This window comes from Pan paniscus, chromosome 11 (genome assembly GCF_029289425.2).
Source record: "Pan paniscus chromosome 11, NHGRI_mPanPan1-v2.0_pri, whole genome shotgun sequence".
NCBI lineage: Eukaryota > Metazoa > Chordata > Mammalia > Primates > Hominidae > Pan > Pan paniscus.
Window position 1 is genome coordinate 113,629,454 of NC_073260.2, and position 14,075 is coordinate 113,643,528.

Genomic DNA, 14,075 nt, shown 5'->3' on the forward strand with positions numbered 1-14,075 from the left:
AGATTTGGACCTAAACGTTGTGCAATACATTATCTCATTTAATCTTGAAAATCACCTCTGATCTTTGTACTCTGAAATGTAAACTGAAGTTTCAAAATGCTAAATAACCATAATTTTTTTTTCCATTAAAAAGGGTTTGAGCTTTACTTTAAGAAACAGAACGAACTTGCAGTTGCCGTATACTATGTTGTGAAGTCTATTAAAAAAAAGAAAAAAATAGATAAATTTACTCACCCTAGCTTTAGAAAAATGCGTTCATTGTAACTCACTTCATCAGACTTTCTGGGTCTTAATCTTGCAAGATGTGGAGACAATTCAAATCAATATAATTTATCAAAGTTAGAGTGAGTGTGAGGTCAGGAAGAGAGAAACCCCACAGCTATATAATATAATAATATAAGATTATATAATAATATAATAATACAATAAAAGAATAATCAAGTAATTTTTTTATTTTAAAAATGGACATTTAGGAAGCTGCAGATAGAGTTGTGCTTTCTCTGGGAAATCATTTTTATGTATTTTAAGATGGAAAATATTGATAATCTCAAGGTTCATGCACTATTTGAATACTGAATTCCTACCTCGACAAGAAATTTTTCATAAATTTCTGTAGTCAAAGAAGCAGACTACATTTTGCAGACTTTTAAATGTTCTGAAAGAGAACAGAGCTTGTCATATTCATTCATCTTAGTAAATATATTTTATTATATGCTCAGTGAAAGATGAGTCCCATTCTTCTCACTCCTATTATTTACATTTTTAATCAGACTCCATAGCTCAAGGGGAAACTATTTATTTTTCTTTTTCTTCTTTAGGGTGGTCAAAGACATTAAAAAATTATAAAATATAGAGACTTATTCCAGTGTGTTTGCTTTCAAGTTTCAATTGATGCAGTATTCATTTTTAGTATGCTATGGTGTCTTAATTGCTGGTATTTATCATGGGTTAATTTACTTATGTATAATTGTTTTTTCCTCACTTTTATCCTGTCCAAAGATAGTGCGCCAAAAAAAATCCATCAAGAATCAGGAAATGTATTGAATCCGAATGGGGTTACGCCTTGGCAATTGCTGTTAAAAAAAAAAAAAAAAAGCAGAATTCATGGATGTCAATGATGTTACCATTTACATAAAGATAATTTTTGTTGTGCTGTGTTTTAGTATCAAAGTAGAGAAAAGTATACCATATCAGTATCTCTCCAACTATTAGTTCAAAACCAGTACACTGAAAGATGTTACAGTTTAACTTTTAACTAGATTTAAAAATAAATTTAAAAAATTTGAACTTAAGACCCTTTCCTTTCCAAATAACATAGTTTTAATGACTATTTAACTTTTAATTAAAGGTTCAAGCAATTTATTCCCAATAAGTATTGTGACTATTAAGATTAATCATAACTTGTAATAGCTTTTAAATTAATAGGTCTTTCATTTAACAAATCTTTGTGCAGTAGGGTAAAAAATAATTACATTTTATTTCTCTTAAATGTAATGTGTTAGTAATTAAAAATGCTAATTTTCTATGTGAAATAAATACTTTGATTTAAATTTAAAGGGAAATTAGCAAAGACTGCATTTTGTAATTTAAACTGAAGTCAAAGGATATACCTATTCATTTGTTAATTTTCCCTTAAACCTTCTGATCATTCTTTCTTTTTTGAAGATAATAGAATTTCCCTAGCAAAAATACCCTTTAGGGTATGTTCAAGACTTGTAAAACTCTGAAGTAAAGTAAATTAAGGTTGAAAAGTGCAAATAACGCTCCCCCCAAAAGTACAGATGTGGACGGGGCAGAGTATGTTTCCATACAATGACCTGGAAGCCCCCTCTACACACTTCAGAAGATAATGTATTGATCAAAGTGCCTAAACACATTTTGAAATAGGAAAACTACATGGGTTACAGGCTGTTATCATAGCCTATCACTAGAAAAGGTATTGAAGTTTCTAAGCATAGCTGATCATTGAGTTGCTAATCAGAAGTTCAGTATATCAGACCAACGCGATATGAACAAAATTTTCCTAAAATGTCAACTTATTAAGCTCACTAAAAGAACAAAGACAATTTCTTTCCTCGAAGACTAAAAGCAATATTATAAATAAAGGCATAAAATTAACCTTGTCAGTCTTAACTATTTCTTATAATTATAATTCAAGTCATATATAAAGTTTTAAGTGTATCTGATATGAAAAACGCCAAAATTAAAACACATGCATTCTGAAATTTAATAAACAGATGATATGACTAATTGCTTTAGATGGCAATGAAATAGTATGCAGAATTTTTGATTAAAACATTTAAAGTGATCAAATTAATTCTCTAGGTTCTTTAAAAATTTTTAGTCAAATTAGAATACATTTTTAAAGTAGCAAAAAAAGTTCTACATATCATTCTTGAAAAGTTATTCAAAATTTTTGTTTCATTTTTAAATCGGTACAAATGGCAAATTTGTTTCATTTCTGTAGATTCAGAATCAGTCATAAATATGAGTCATAATGCTTTTTCTTAACTTTTGGGAGAAACCATTTAAGTAAAAAAATAGACTCAGAGTAAAAATATAATTCTTGTCAACATTTGGCTTATGGACTCACCCTCTGTCTTCTCAACATTTCTGCCTTTATTGGCAATAAAAGAAGAAAGTTTAAATATAAAAGCATGAAATACTATAGATAGGCCTATTTTTGAGGATTCTAATATAACTGCTTCAACTGTTTAAAACATGCATTTCTCTTAATGTTTCTTGCAACAAGGCCACCCTACTGTATCAACTTATTCAGATAATTCATTAAATCCAGTGGGTAATAAAATTAGTTAGATCAGGCTTTTACCATAAAAAAAGAAAGAACTTGTTGCCTAAGTTTACCTTTAATATCTTACCTTTTTTTTTTAGCATAATGGCAATAGAATATAAGATTAAATTTGAAAACACTTGGATATAAAAGAGAAAAACATATGTTTTAAAATATATAATTATTATTCTAGAAATAATTGAGGAATTATGATATAAGTGACTTAGAGATAAATATCAGAAAAATAAGTTTAAAACTTTAGGTAGGTTATAGGTACAACAGATTCCTAGCCTGGTATATGATGTTCCATTAGAGTATAAATTAAAGATTTAGGACAATAAAATATGATTTCCTTCTACTTTCTTTGTTTTCTGTTTAGCCTTGTAAAATCTACACAAATTTACCTTCTGAAGTTACTTGCATCTGAATATTTTATATTAATAGATATATCACTAATCAGTTTTAACAGATGACTGTTTGCATGTGGAAGAAGGAATGGGAAATACATCCATGATGAGAGATTAAAGATATCTAAAAATTCTTTGCTTCTTCTCTTATTTGGGTAGCAAATGGGAGTCCAATTCCCCTCTTCTGGAATCTGGGATGCATTTAGTGACTTGTTAGATTATTAGAATGTAGTGCAGACTACGTAATAGGAACTTCTGCAGCTTCAACCCGGGCTCATGGAACAATCTCGCTTTGAGCCAATATGGACCAAAAAAAAAGGCAAGCAAACTCTGAGACCTTAGTATATAGGCCAGAGGACTGTTTCAGATCTACTACCAAGCCCATGAAGCTTTCCTCTTTTATAATATCAGAGCTTTTTTCACCTTGGCCTTTCATTTGATTCTTATAGTTTGTATTTCTCTGTTAAAATTTCCCATCTATGTATGCATGTTACTTATCTTTTTCATTAGATCCTTTAAAATATTAATACACATATTTTAACATCATTATTGGAGAGTGGGTTATGGGTAATCTCTGAGTCAGATCTTTTTGATTGTGTTGTTTCTGGACAATGTGTTGGGGTTTTTTTCCCCTTATGTTGTTACATACATTAAAATAGTATATGTTATCGTTTTAAAAATTAAATACTGGATGTTATGTGTAAAACTGTAAATGCTGAGGCAAATAGTATTTATGTCTTGAAATGAACATGCCTCTTCTCTCAGGACATTAAAGTATGAGTTGGGATAGTCAAGGCAAGGAATGAGGTTTAGGTTTTGTTTTTACTTTGGCTATGGTTAATGTCAGTGACCCAGTCTTCAAATTCCTCCAGTGGTGGCCTGCTGTTTTATGCTTAAGGTGGGGCCTTTAGTCTTAGAGGTTTTTTCTCAGTGTTAGTTCTTCATCAACAACTTTTAGCATTTTCTCCCCATCCTCCATCTCTCATCCTGTGCTTCTGCCTTTTCTTATCCTTAGACTTCTCTGTTAGGCTCGTGATGGGTCAGGAATGTTCTTTCTTCTGGTCCAGCCTCACTCTTAAACAGGCTCTTTGAATCTGAGACAAAATTGTGTGAACTTTCTCAGTATTTTTGCCCTTTCCTATGGCAGTCAAATTTTGCTTATGTTCGTAGCTGGTCTTAGGAGTTTCCTTTCCTTCCCTCAGTGGAATGAGTCCTGAGCTCGGTAACAACAGAGTATCTTGGGCCCAAGATGGTTTTCTACCTCCCTTCAGTAATAGAGGGGTTTATTAGTTTTTTTCTACCCTTCCTCTAGCCACAAATGCCTTTTCCTATATCTTGGGAGCAGCTATGCTGTCTCTGCATTTGTAGCTTAAGTCTTCTGCTTCCTATAAGAGAAGGGTCCAGAGAAATGAGCATTATTATGCGCCTGTGACCCCACAATCACTGATCGTGTACTAAATATCGTCATTACTGATAGAGCTTTTTTTCAGTCTTCTCTCCTTCTTCCAATCTCTCTCTTTCTCTCTCTCTCTTCTGTTCTTTTCTTTTTTTGTTGTTTGTTTGTTTGCTTGCTTGTTTGTTTGGTTTTTGTAAGCACCCAGTGAAGGTATGTAGGAAAAAGCTAAAAGAGTATCATTTTCACTTAGGTCTGTGGCCCCAAACTATTCAAAAACGACATGCTATCCTATATTTGGGCTTTGGCCATTCATTAAAATTTACCTGATTTATTTATATTCACTTAAATGGTGGCCTGTGCCTCTTCCTCCAATGTGCTACCACAGGAGATACAATCTGTGTGCCCTGACTCTCCTTATACTTTTCTCTGCTTGGAATTCATGTTCCTTGGTTGCCTCATGCCTTCAGTTTTCTGATGGGTTCAAAGAAAGTTATAATCTGACTTTTTCTCATTGTTACTGTAAAAGCAACATTATTTAAAGCTTTTTACATCTTAAGTACAAATGGAAGTCCAGCTGATTTGTTATTATAGATGTATGTATAAAATAATTCTGAAACTTTTCATGAAGTATAATACGATTGAGCAAATATCTAAATGTATGATGTTGCTGGAGCCAGAGTTCTTACTGTGAAGCAAGAGAGAAAGCAAGAAATAACTGTCTAGAAACAGAATCAGGGCTCATTGCTCAACGGTTTTCTAGATGGATATAAATTAGCAGAGAAGAAATATTTTGACAGTCCTTCTAATGCCTGAAATTTATCCCCTTCACAATGCTATAGAATTCTTTTTTTTTATACTTTAAGTTTTAGGGTACATGTGCACAACGTGCAGTTTAGTTACATATGTACACATGTGCCATGTTGATGTGCTGCACCCAGTAACTCGTCATTTAACATTAGTTATATCTCCAAATGCTATCCCACCCCCTTCCCCCCACCCCATAACAGGCCCCAGTGTGTGATGTTCCCCTTCCTGCATCCATATGTTCTCATTGTTCAATTCCCTTCTATGAGTGAGAATATGTGGTGTTTGGTTTTTTGTCCTTGTGATAGTTTGCTGAGAATGATGGTTTCCAGCTTCATCCACGTCCCTACAAAGGACATGAGCTCATCATTTTTTATGGCTGCATAGTTTTCCATGGTGTATATGTGCCACATTTTCTTAATCCAGTCTGTCATTGTTGGACATTTGGGTTGGTTTCAAGTCTTTGCTTTTGTGAATAGTGCTGCAATACACATACGTGTGCATGTGTCTTTATAGCAGCATGATTTATAATCCTTTGGGTATATACCCAGTAACGGGATGGCTGGGTCAAATGGTATTTCTAGTTCTAGATCCTTGAGGAATCGCCACACTGTCTTCCACAATGGTTGAACTAGTTTACAGTCCCACCAACAGTGTAAAAGTGTTCCTATTTCTCCACATCCTCTCTAGCACCTGTTGTTTCCTGACTTTTTAATGATCACCATTCTAACTGGTGTGAGATGGTATCTCATTGTGGTTTTGATTTCCATTTCTCTGATGGCCAGTGATGATGAGCATTTTTTCATATGTCTTTTGGCTGCATAAATGTCTTCTTTTGAGAAGTGTCTGTTCATATCCTTCGCCCACTTGTTGATGGGGTTGTTTGTTTATCTCTTGTAAATTTGTTTGAGTTCATTGTAGATTCTGGATATTAGTCCTTTGTCAGATGAGTAGATTGCAAAATTTTTCTCCCATTCTGTAGGTTGCCTGTTCACTCTGATGGTAGTTTCTTTTGCTGTGCAGAAGCTCTTTAGTTTATTTAGATCCCATTTGTCAATTTTGGCTTTTGTTGCCATTGCTTTTGGTGTTTTAGACATGAAGTCCTTGCCCATACCTATGTCCTGAATGGTATTGCCTAGGTTTTCTTCTAGGGTTTTTAGGGTTTTAGGTCTAACATGTAAGTCTTTAATCCACCTTGAATTAATTTTTGTATAAGGTGTAAGGAAGGGATCCAGTTTCAGCTTTCTACCTATGGCTAGCCAGTTTTCCCAGCACCATTTATTAAATAGGGAATCCTTTCTCCATTTCTTGTTTTTGTCAGGTTTGTCAAAGATCAGATAGTTGTAGATATGCGGCATTATTTCTGAGGGCTCTGTTCTGTTCCATTGGTCTATATCTCTGTTTTGGTACCAGTACCATGCTGTTTTGGTTACTGTAGCCTTGTAGTATAGTTTGAAGTCAGGTAGTGTGATGCCTCCAGCTTTGTTCTTTTGGCTTAGGATTGACTTGGCAATGCGGGCTCTTTTTTGGTTCCATATGAACTTTAGAGTAGCTTTTTCCAATTCTTTGAAGAAAGTCATTGGTAGCTTGATGGGGATGGCATTGAATCTGTAAATTACCTTGGGCAGTATGGCCATTTTCACAATATTGATTCTTCCTACCCATGAGCATGGAATGTTCTTCCATTTGTTTGTATCCTCTTTTATTTCATTGAGCAGTGGTTTGTAGTTCTCCTTGAAGAGTTCCTTCACGTCCCTTGTAAGTTGGATTCCTAGGTATTTTATTCTCTTTGAAGCAATTGTGAATGGGAGTTCACTCATTATTTGGCTCTCTGTTTGCCTGTTATTGGTGTATAAGAATGCTTGTGATTTTTGCACATTGATTTTGTATCTTGAGACTTTGCTGAAGTTGCCTATCAGCTTAAGGAGATTTTGGGCTGAGACTATGGGGTTTTCTAGATATATAATCATGTCGTCTGCAAACAGGGACAATTTGACTTCCTCTTTTCCTAATTGAATACCCTTTATTCCCTTCTCCTGCTTGATTGCCCTGGCCAGAGCTTCCAACACTATGTTGAATAGGAGTGGTGAGAGAGGGCATCCCTGTCTTGTGCCAGTTTTCAAAGGGAATGCTTCCAGTTTTTGCCCATTCAGTATGATATTGGCTGTGGGTTTGTCATAGATAACTCTTATTATTTTGAGATACATCCCATCAATACTTAATTTATTGCGAGTTTTCAGCATGAAGGGCTGTTGAATTTTGTCAAAGGCCTTTTCTGCATCTATTGAGATAATCATGTGGTTTTTGTCATTGGTTCTGTTTATATGTTGGATTATGTTTATTGATTTGTGTATCTTGAACCTGCCTTGCATCCCAGGGATGAAGCCCACTGATCATGGTGGATAAGCTTTTTGATGTGCTGCTGGATTTGGTTTGCCAGTATTTTATTGAGGATTTTTGCATCGATGTTCATCAGGGATATTGGTCTAAAATTCTCTTTTTTGTTGTTGGGTCTCCACCAGGCTTTGGTATCAGGATGATGCTGGCCTCATAAAATGAGTTAGGGAGGATTCCCTCTTTTTCTATTGATTGGAATAGTTTCAGAAGGAATGGTACCAGCTCCTCCTTGTACCTCTGGTAGAATTCGGCTGTGAATCCATCTGGTCCTGGACTTTTTTTGGTTGGTAAGCTATTATTTATTGTCTCTATTTCAGAGCCTGTTATTGGTCTATTCAGAGATTCAACTTCTTCCTGGTTTATTCTTGGGAGGGTGTATGTGTCCAGAAATTTATCCATTTCTTCTAGATTTTCTAGTTTATTTGCATAGAGGTGTTTATAGTATTCTCTGATGGTAGTTTATATTTCTGAGGGATCGGTGGTGATATCCCCTTTATCATTTTTTATTGCATCTATTTGATTCTTCTCTCTTTTTTTCTTTGTTAGTCTTATTAGCAGTCTATCAATTTTGTTGATCTTTTCAAAAAACCAGCTCCTGGATTCATTGATTTTTTGAAGGTTTTTTTGTGTCTCTATTTCCTTCAGTTCTGCTCTGATCTTAGTTATTTCTTGCCTTCTGCTAGCTTTTGAATGTGTTTGCTCTTGCTTCTCTAGTTCTTTTAATTGTGATGTTAGGGTGTCAATTTTAGATTTTTCCTGCTTTCTCTTGTGGGCATTTAGTGCTATAAATTTCCCTCTACACACTGCTTTGAATGCGTCCCAGAGATTCTTGTATGTTGTGTCTTTGTTCTCATTGCTTTCAAAGAACATCTTTATTTCTGTCTTCATTTCGTTATGTACCCAGTAGTCATTCAGGAGCAGGTTGTTCAGTTTCCATGTAGTTGAGCCGTTTTGAGTGAGTTTCTTAATCCTGAGTTCTAGTTTGATTGCACTGTGCTCTGAGAGACAATTTGTTATAATTTCTGTTCTTTTAAATTTGCTGAGGAGTGCTTTACTTCCAACTATGTGGTCAATTTTGGAAAAACTGTGGTGCGGTGCTGAGAAGAATGTATATTCTGTTGATTTGGGGTGGAGAGTTCTGTAGATGTCTATTAGTTCCCCTTGGTGCGGAGCTGAGTTCAATTCCTGGATATCCTTGTTAACTTTCTGTCTCGTTGATCTGTCTAATGTTGACAGTGGGGTGTTAAAGTCTCCCATTATTATTGTGTGGGAGTCTAAGTCTCTTTGTAGGTCTCTAAGGACTTGCTTTATGAATCTGGGTGCTCCTGTATTGGGTGCATATATATTTAGGATAGTTAGCTCTTCTTGTTGAATTGATCCCTTTAGCATTATGTAATGGCCTTCTTTGTCTCTTTTGATCTTTGTTGGTTTAAAGTCTGTTTTATCAGAGACTAGGATTGCAACCCCTGCCTTTTTTTGTTTTCCATTTGCTTGCTATAGAATTCTATAATATTTAACAATAAGACTTGCTGAAAGTAAAAATACTATTATAATATTTATAACCAAATAAGCCACTCTTCTTACCAGTTTGTAAATGTGTCCTTGAACACCAAAAATAAATGATATAACTTATCAAGGCAAATAATTATAAGATAAAAATATTTTATAGAATAAAGAGTAAATTACTTTTCTTGTGTTTGCTATGCTGAGTATTGTAAATAGATATTCACTTGTATAACCATTTCTATTGATAAAACAAACAGCATGTTCATTTTATATATATATTATTTTTGGTAAAATACCTCTCTTCTTTAGGTTTGCTATGAAGAAAGCCATCATTCTACCATCAAAATACATTTATGAAGATGAAGTGAGATTGGCAAAGAGAAAACTGAATGTCCCTGAATAAAACCTCCGTATCTGGATAATTACGTTTCTGTGAATCATTTTCGAGAAGTTTATACATTTCAAGATTTCATTTTGGAACTGAAATGAAAATGAAAGAATCTGTTCTTATAAGATTTACAGAAATTCTTCTGACTGAAATGGTCTCGATAGCTGATACAAGTACATGAACTTTTTCACTTTTTCATGAAGCCTCTTCTGCCTCCGTTACTTTGCCAGCCATCTAGCTTGCAGCTGTTATGTCTGACTTCATTCTTGATTTCTCCCACCTGATTTCTTTCTTTCTTTCTTTTTTTTAAGTCCACTTTATTTCTCTTGCTAATCACACTCCTCTCCTTTCTCCTGGAGGTAATCATGATCTGACTTTTATGTTAATCATTCTCACTTTTTCTTTTCTTTCTTCTTCTTTTTTTTTTCGATTATACTTTGAGTTCTGGGACACGTGCAAAACGTGCTGGTTTGTTACATAGGTATACACGTGCCATGGTGGTTTGCTGCACCCATCAACTCGTCATCTACATGAGGTATTTCTTCTAATGCTATCCCTCCCCTACCCCAGAACCCCTGCTTTCTTATTACAAACTTTTGTGTCTGACTTCACCAAAGTATGAGCTTTTTACTCATTTCTCAACGTATTGCAAACATGGAGGCCAAAACCCTCTTTTGATTGACGTAACCTCTTCTCAAGATTTCCAATATTTGAGCTTCCTCCTCTCTAACCTGATCAAACTCTATTTACATTTTCTTTCCTAGTTGATCTGATTACAGTAGAGACTTAATTTTTAAAAATTATGTCTGAGTAAAAATAGCGCTATCTATCCGTAGGCATTATAATACAAAAGTGCTGGGAAGCACTTTAAATAATGCCGAAGGGAGGAAGGGAAGTGCTGGGTAGAGGAGAGTGTGGTCCCCGGCTAGGGCTCCACCCCCACAGACCTAAGTGAAGACAGACACTCCTGCCTTCCCACTCAAATGTTACATTTCCCAAGACCACCCTGGCTCACCACACCCCCATCCTGGGCCTATAATAACCCGAGATCCTAGCAGGCAGACGCAGAGGTGGTGAGATATCCAGAGGAGCACGTCCGCAGAAGAAAAAGCAAGGGGATGTGGAGAGGAGCATGTCAGCAGTCACCTGCTCACCAGCGAGCCATCGACCAGCAGAACAACGCGAAGTTGGGCCGGGGCAGTGGAGGAGAGCCCGAGCCGCCAGCGGCCCGACTCCAGGTGAAAACCATTTCCCTTCTGGCTCCCCTCTCTGCCGAGAGCTATTTGCACTCAATAAAACCTTGCACTCATTCTCCCATCCCACATATGATCCGATTCTTCCTGTACACCAAAGCGAAAGCCCTGGGATACAGAAGTACCTCTGTGCTTGTGATAAGGAAAGGGCTGTAATTGAGCCGGTTAACACAAGCCGCCTATAGATGGCAAACTAAGAGAGCGCCCTGTAACACGCGCCCACTGGGGCTTCAGCTGTAAATATTCACACCTAGACACTGCCATGGGGTCGGAGCCCCACAGCCTGCCCTTCTGTATGCTCCCCTAGAGGTCTGAGCAGTGGGGCACTGAAGAAGCGAGCTCCCATCGCACGTCCTGCGAGAGGGACAAGGGAAACTTTCCCGTTTCAATTATTGTATATTACTCACTTCTTTTGCCCATTTCTATTTTTGAAATAATTTTCCATGTATCTGGCAGAGTTTTGTGAGGACGTTAGTTTACTGAAAACTATTTTGTGTAATATATTGTTGACTTGGGAAAGTTTGTTTATCGGGCTTATTTCTGGGAGCAGATCAAAATTTTAGTGGAATGTCGTGTATATGCTCTTTGAGCACTGGGAAAGAATGTGTGTTCAGCTGTTATTGAGTAGAGTGTTCTAAAAATATGAATTAGCTCAAGTTGGTTGACAGTTTTATTCAGGTCATCTACATTCTTATTGGCCTAATACTCATTTGTTCTGTCAAATACTGAGGAAAGGTATTGCAGTTGCCAACCATAAATTTATCAATTTGCCTTTCTAAATCCATTTTTGTCACGTGTGTTTTGAAATTCTATTGTTAGATACACTTACGTTTAGAATTACTATATCTTTTTGAAAAATTAACCCTTTTATCAGTATGTAATGACTCTCTTTATCCCTGATCATATTTTTTTTTCTGAAATTTATTTTTTCTGATACTAATATAACTATATCTGTTCTCGGAGTTAGTGTTTGTATGGTATATTCCTTTTACAGCCTTTAGTTTTTAGCCTATGTTTTTATATTTGGAGTGAGTTTTGTTAAGAAAAAAAGCTTATATTTTTATCAGTTTATACGGTATTCAGCAGCTTGTGTTCCAAGTAAATAAATAGTTTGTTTCTATTCGGGTATCTGTCCCATTCTGAATTTGAGGTTAGTTGTTTGCCCTGTGACTCCAGTTTTTTGATGGATTCAAGGAATATTATTAAATTGTGCTTTGACCCACTTTTTTCTGGTTATGAAGGTATAAGTTATGATACATATATATACAATTTATGTGGCTTTTTATTTTTTGTAGGTATTTCAGTACAGTGTTAATTACAGTGATACTAAACATCTTTATATTCTTTTCTCATTTCAAGGAGTAAGCTTTAAATATTTCTTCATAAGCTGGAAAGCCTTTTCCTATTTATTTTAGAAGAGTTTGTGTAAATTGGTGTTAGTTATCCCTTCCTTAAATAATTAGTGGAACTCAATTATACAGTTTTCTGTGTCTAGATTTTTTTTAGTGTGTGTAAATATTTATTATTAAGTGTATAATTAAGTTAATAAATACAAAACTATTTTCATTGTAGTTCTTTTGAATGGATTTTGTGGTGTTTTCTAGAAAGACTGTCATTTCATTTAAAATTCATTTCATTTGAAAATAATTTTTCATAATATTCTACAACTTTCTGATTAATACCTAAAAAATGTATAATGGTGATACTTTTGTCTTTTTTTCTTTCCTGATATTAATGTCTGCCTTTCTCTTTCTTATCATATTTGCCACTGGTTTATTAATTTCATTCTTTTTTTAAAAAACAACTTTGGGCTTTGTTGATACTTATTTTGCATTTGTATTATAGTTTATTGTTATTTTTATACTTATTTCCATAGTTTTGTGGGGAACAGGTGGTATTTGGTTACATGAGTACAATTTAGTATGTTTTGTTATTTTCTTTGTTATTTAATATTTTCTAATACCTTTAGTTTTTGAGATCAATACACTCCTCAATATATTAGTTTTCAGCCATTCATTTTCACAAATTTGTTTATGGATGTAAATTTTCCTCTAAACACTTGATTTGTAGCATTGCATAGGTATTGATATAACATTTTTTCATTATCTTTCAATTAATATATTGTCTATTTCTAATTGTTATTGATTCTTTAGTCCATGGATTGTTTATAAATGTGTTGTTAACTTTCCTAATAATTACGGATTTCTTGTTATTTTCTTACCCATTTCTATGTGCTTTCAGGAGTAGAGACAGACAATTATCTGTAAGCTTTTTATTCTTTGAAATTTGATGAGATTAGATTTAGGTTCTAGAACCTATATATGTTCTAGGATTATTTGGAGATATGTTTCACATGAATATGAAAAGAAATTGCTATGCACAGTGTTTTATAAATGGCAATTCAATAAAAACTTTTACTTTTTAAAAAAATCTTCTATATCCTTACTGAATTCTTAATATATTTTCTCTAAGTTACTGAGAAAAATGTGTTAAATCTCATTTGCTGTTGTTGATTTTTCTATTTCTCCTCATCCTATAAAGTGTTGCTTTTTATATTTAGCAGTATGTTTACAGGGCTATAGTACAATTGCTATTTATACTCAGTGAAATGTTCTTTTTATCTCTATGAAATATATCTCATAATGTCTTATAATAAATTTGTCTTAACATTTAATTTGTTTGATATTGAAATATTTTAATAAGATTTTTTGATATTTTATGTGTAGTATGACTTGTTCACACTTCTACTTTTTAATTTTCTCCATTCTTACTTTTTTAAGATGTCTGTTTTAAAAACGTAACCAACATTCTTTGTTTTAATGTAAGTTGATAAAAGCCAAGTGTGGTGGCTCACACCTGTAATCCCAGCACTTTGGGAGGCTGATTTGGGCAGATCACCTGGGGTCAGGAGTTTGAGATCAGCCCGGCCAACATGGTGAAACCCCACCTCTACTAAAAATACAAAAATTAGCCAGGTGTGATGGCGGGTGCCTGTAATCCCAGCTACTCAGGAGGCTGAGGCAGGAGAATCACTTGATCCCAGGAGGCAGAGGGTGCAGTGAGCCGGGATGGCACCACTGCACTCCAGTCTGGGTAACAGAGTGAGATTCTGTCTCAAATAATAATAATAATC

The 14,075-nt window shown here is 34.7% G+C and overlaps 1 long non-coding RNA gene across 1 annotated transcript in view; it reads left to right on the forward strand.

Annotated features, from left to right (window-relative positions):
* Positions 1-13,515, forward strand: part of LOC112440858 (uncharacterized) — a 117,007-nt gene extending 103,492 nt beyond the window's left edge. Inside the window, exon 4 of the long non-coding RNA XR_008619776.2 lies at positions 9,611-13,515. This is a non-coding gene — a long non-coding RNA (uncharacterized LOC112440858). The remainder of the gene's footprint in view (positions 1-9,610) is intronic.
* The last annotated feature ends 560 nt before the right edge of the window (positions 13,516-14,075 follow it).